Source organism: Phacochoerus africanus, chromosome 9 (genome assembly GCF_016906955.1).
Source record: "Phacochoerus africanus isolate WHEZ1 chromosome 9, ROS_Pafr_v1, whole genome shotgun sequence".
NCBI lineage: Eukaryota > Metazoa > Chordata > Mammalia > Artiodactyla > Suidae > Phacochoerus > Phacochoerus africanus.
Window position 1 is genome coordinate 32,931,988 of NC_062552.1, and position 5,171 is coordinate 32,937,158.

General features: G+C 43.8%; 1 pseudogene; it reads left to right on the plus strand.

Moving 5' to 3' along the window:
- Window positions 1-1,074: 1,074 nt before the first annotated feature.
- LOC125135712 (suppressor of cytokine signaling 5-like) lies at window positions 1,075-4,949 on the plus strand (annotated as a pseudogene).
- Window positions 4,950-5,171: the final 222 nt, after the last annotated feature.

Genomic DNA, 5,171 nt, shown 5'->3' on the forward strand with positions numbered 1-5,171 from the left:
ATAGCAGGGACGCAGCCTCTAAGGAACTTGAATTTGAGCTTTCAAACATTTTGCTCCCTTACTCACTACAATACCTTTTTGAGACTACCCCTGTGCAAAACACTCAGTGAACTAGAAGTAGAAGGGAATTTCCCTACCCTGGTAAAGGCTGAGGAAAAACCCACAGCTGTATCATATTTGATGATGAAAGACTGGAAGCTTTCTTTTCTAAGATCAGGGACAAGACAAGGATGTTCACTTTCACCGCTTATGTTCCGTCTGTATGGGAGGTTCTAGCCAGGGTCACTAGGCAAGAAAATTAAATAAAAGGCATACAAATTGGGAAGGAAATTGACACTTTAAAAGTGTTAAATCACAGTTTTGAATGTCATCCCATGGGATTTAAATACAGTAGCAATTTGCTACCCACTGGCATCCATTTTTATATGTAAAACGACAAAATCACTTTGTTAATTATAAGAAATTTTGCATTACCCCCTTTTCTCTTTGAGCTTGTATTTCTATTTCATTTTACTCTCACAGAAGTTTATCCTCAGCTAATAAAATTTTAGGCTTAAAAGTTTTGTATTGATCCTTCCATCATACTTCACCACAGAAATGTGCATTATATTTTAATTTGTAAAAGCATTTCCTGTAGTTCTCATCATGGCTCAGTGAAAACGAATCTGACTAGTATCCATGAGGACGTGGGTTTGATCCCTGGCCTTGCTCAGTGGGTTAAGGATCCCGAATTGCCATGAGCTGTGGTGTAGTTTGCAGACACGGCTCAGATCGCACGTTGCTGTGGCTGTGGTGTAGGCCAGCAGCTACAGCTCCGATCCGGCCCCTAGCCTGGGAACCTCCATATGCTTCAGGTGCGCCCTAAGAAGACAAAAATGAGTAAATAATAAAAATAAAAACATTTCCTGAGATCATAATCCTCTAAAAACTTTCTTACCTATTATCACGAGTGTTTTTTTATTACACAATTAAAGTAAAGTATAGGATCACTGTGTGATAGATGAAATCTTATTGCAAATGTATCTCCTTGCAGAGGTAGATGATTTTTCTTAATGAGTCCTGAGTCATTCTATTCATGTCTTTGGCTATGAAAACTTGGTCACATAACATAAATATGTGGGGGAGTTCCCTTGTAGCCTAGTAGTTAAGGATCCGGCATCATCACTGATGTGGTCTGGTCACTGCTGTGGCACAAGTTTGATCCCTGGCACAGGAACTTCTGCAAGCCATGGGTGTGGCTAAAAGAAAATACATGGGAAGGGAAAGGGTTTGGCATAGCAATATCATTGTTTTTTTTAAAACTCTTTCCAAATGTGCCAAACCTCATGTAGTAATAATCAAAACTTATTTTGATGACACTTCCAGGAGGTCCTCATTCAATTTTGCTGAAAGCAAATAATTGGAAACCATCCGACTTGTGAAAAGATGTGTTGCCCAGTCATTAAAGTTATTTATTATCAATCCAGACCCCAGTATTTCAGTACGTTCCTTTGTTTGAAACCCTGAGAGTTTATACACACCCTGGCGGTGCACATGAGAATGATATTTCCGGGAGGAAAGGCCTTTGTTTTTGCTTGTTTTGATTGTCCTACCACTCCTTGGAATGATTGCGACTTTTGTTCACTGCTCTACCTCCAGGCCCTAAAAGAGAAGTGGCAGATGTATAGTAGATACTCTGTACATCTGTGGGATGTTACAAAAGAATGTAAGAACCAGGGGTGTCTGGGTGTGTGTAGAAGGGAGCAGGGAGAGGAGGCAGAGACACAGAGGCCCCCAGTGCACTGATTTGAGTTTTCCAGTTCAGAGGCACCAAAAAGCCACCTTTCCCCAAATTGAAGTAGCACCAAGTAAAAAAAAAGGCCTAATCTTTGGCATCGAACCTGGGTTTGAATTTTGACACTGACGTTGAATAGCTGTGACTTTAGGCAAACCCTTGGTCTTAGAGTCATACCCTGGATAAAAAAAGTGTCCCCCTCTCAAGGAGAGGCATTGGAGGAAGTAATAGTTATACATGATAATACCCATAAAGTACCTGCACCATCGCATGTACTCAGTTAAGTATGAATTGTCTTCCATTTAAACCCTGCTTCTTTTCCTTTTGGCGGCACCACCTTTCCCTCTACTAGGTCAGAAATTTGCACTCTTGGACTTACTCTGAACCTTTGCCATACCGAGCTGTCATCAGAAGGGTGGCATTAGGGGCCTCGGTGGAATCCAGGGAGTGGGACCTCCGGGACCTCCGTTTCCTCATCTGGGAATCTGGAGTAATAACAGCCCTACCTCATAGGGTGGTTGTGCAGAACCATATGTGAACTTCCATGAAGTGCTTAGAACAGAGCCTGACACACAGTAAAGGGTTAATAAATGAGTGCCACCTGGAAGAGAAGGGACCCCACCCCCACCCTGGTAATAGCGGAATGGGAAAGTGGGGCTCCTACAAGTTGCTCTGACTCCCACACCCCGTTTATAAGATGCATCAGGATGTCACAGAGACAGACAGGTTCTCTGGAGGAATGAACACCAGTGGGTGTAGCAGGTTAAGGGCACCTGTGTATCTGTGGTCAGAGGAACAACATATTTCCTTCACGGCTACCGCTTCTCCAAAGCCCTGCCTGCTATTGGTCACCATCTTATAATCAGTGGGGGAAATACACAATATCTTCAAAGGTGTCAGAAATCTCTTCAGCCACAAAGGAGGAAGGCCTAGTGAAAACAGGGGCATGAATGCCAACAGGTGTTTGTCTGTCAAAGAGAAAAAGAAATCAGGAGTTCCCATTGTGACTCAGCAGGTTACAAACTCAACTAGAATCCTTGAGGACTTGGATTCGATCCCTGGCTGCACTCAGTGGGTTAAGGATCTGGCGTTGCTGTGAGCTGCAGTGTAGGTTGGGAAATTCCATATGCCACAGGTGCGGCCCTAAAAAGAAAAATGAAATAAAATAAAATAGAAAAAATAAAACAGGAGTTCCCGTCGTGGCGCAGTGGCTAAAGAATCCGACTAGGAACCATGAGGTTGCGGGTTCGGTCCCTGCCCTTGCTCAGTGGGTTAAGGATCTGGCGTTGCCGTGAGCTGTGGTGTAGGTTGCAGACACAGCTCAGATCCCGCCGTGGCTCTGGCGTAGGCTGGTGGCTACAGCTCCGATTGGACCCCTAGCCTGGGAACCTCCATATGCCGCGGGAGCAGCCCAAGAAATAGCAAAAAGATAAAAAAACAAAAACAAAAACAAAAAAAACAATATCAGAGAGAGCTCCCCAGCAGCAGAGCAGTCCCATAAGAGGAAAAGTTGCCTTACAACTGGGATTAAGCGCATCAATGAATTCTTCAAGGAGAAACCAAAATTGTGCTACTGAAACTCCTCAGATGGTTGAAACATGCATTGAAATGGATCATAATTTGTGAGTCATCTCAGAAGGAGACTTGCAAGGAGATTCCTATTATTGGCCTGCTCCATGAGGTGTAAAGGAAAAACATTCCTGGTCTACAAAGACATGGAGTCCTCGGATACTGATAAAAAGTTTAATGGACCTCAAATGGACTTCAAAAGAGAGAGAGGCAATTTGGCTTCAGCTCTGCACATGATGTGAACATCCTTCTGGCAGCAATGCAGGAAGTTGCTCTCTGAGACAGAGGGTGCAGGATGCTGTGGGCTTGTGCCTTCCCATGAAAACTTAAAAAGGAGCCATCAAAGCTCCTCTTTTCCAATAAAAGAAAAATACAGCTTTCTGAATTAAATGCTTGAGAAATGTCCTTTCCCGGCTGGCTCAGATTTAGCCCCTCAAATGTGTCACTGAGCCCACACTCAACATTTTTTGTTGTTGTTGTTGTGTTTTGTCTTTTTATGGCTGCATCCACGGCATATGGAGGTTCCCAGGCTAGGGGTCTAATCAGAGCCGCAGCTGCCGGCCTACACCACAGCCACAGCAACGCCAGATCCGAACCACATCTGTGACCTACACTGCAGCTTGCAGCAACACCAGATCCTTAACCCACTGAGCAAGGCCAGGGATCAAACCTGCAACTTCATGGTTCCTAGTTGGATTCGTTTCCGCTGCGCCACGATGGGAATTCCACATTCAACATTTTTTGATAGAGTTGATCTATCCTTGGCTTCTAGAGAGGATGAGGAATATAAGTTTAGAGAAGACAGCTTAGTATTGCAAACGAGGTTGATCCCCTTCCCAATGTGCAAGTATTGACATTTGAAGACACCGCCCAGGTTTGTTATATATTTGTTGCATAAACTAGAACCAAAGTTAGCTCCTGGAGTGATTGAAATAAACTGGGACAATTCTGCAATTTCACAAGCTAATTGTGACTCGGAAGAGGACACAACCACCTTGTGTTTGCAGTTATGTGGGCAGAAGCAACATCAGGAATCTGGAGAGAGCCATGCCCATGTTAGCAGACAAGGAGCTTAGAAAGTCCATAAGCAGGTTGCTTACATACACTGCCTCATGCCCGATTGGCTTCAGATTACAGGTAATCCCTGTCACTGGTGAGTGAAGGACTGTTACTAAGTAGAAGCTATTCTTGAAGAGAAAACCTGAAGGCACATTTCTGCCTAAGGACTCTGTGCAAGAGTCCTCTTCTCTGCAAGCTTCTGTCACAACAGCAGATCCCTGCCTCCCTGAAACAACTGTGGAATCACGAGTTTAGATTTAGATGCTCACGACCCTTATGCAATTCCCTCCTCCACTGCCTTAGCACTTTTGGAACATTGTAAAGATCCCAGTTCTTGCATGTTTTTAAAAAACTGCTTATTCTATCACTAAAAAGAACCTGCCCTTTTAGCCTGCAGTTTATCTGCCACGCAGTCATCTGCAGATGCAGCGCCTCTGACGGAATTGGTGGGCTCTCTTTACCATCAGTGATTTTTTTTTTTTAAAAGGAGTGTCATTAAAAACAATGAGTTCACTGGTTAGAATGAGAACCAGTCAAGACAAAGTAAACCCTCCCATCCTCAAAGGGCGTTACCTAGATCTGCTTTATGTTCATCATCCCGTACACCTAGAGCAAGCTCACATATAGAGTTAGGTTCTTCAGTGAGGTAAGCTTAGTGTGAGTATCTGTCACATGTGATCTGTTACTTCAATAGACGTGGTGCCTACTGAGATGACAGAGAATAGAGCTTCATGTGTGCAGTAAAGCTACAAAAACATTTAGCCAACTT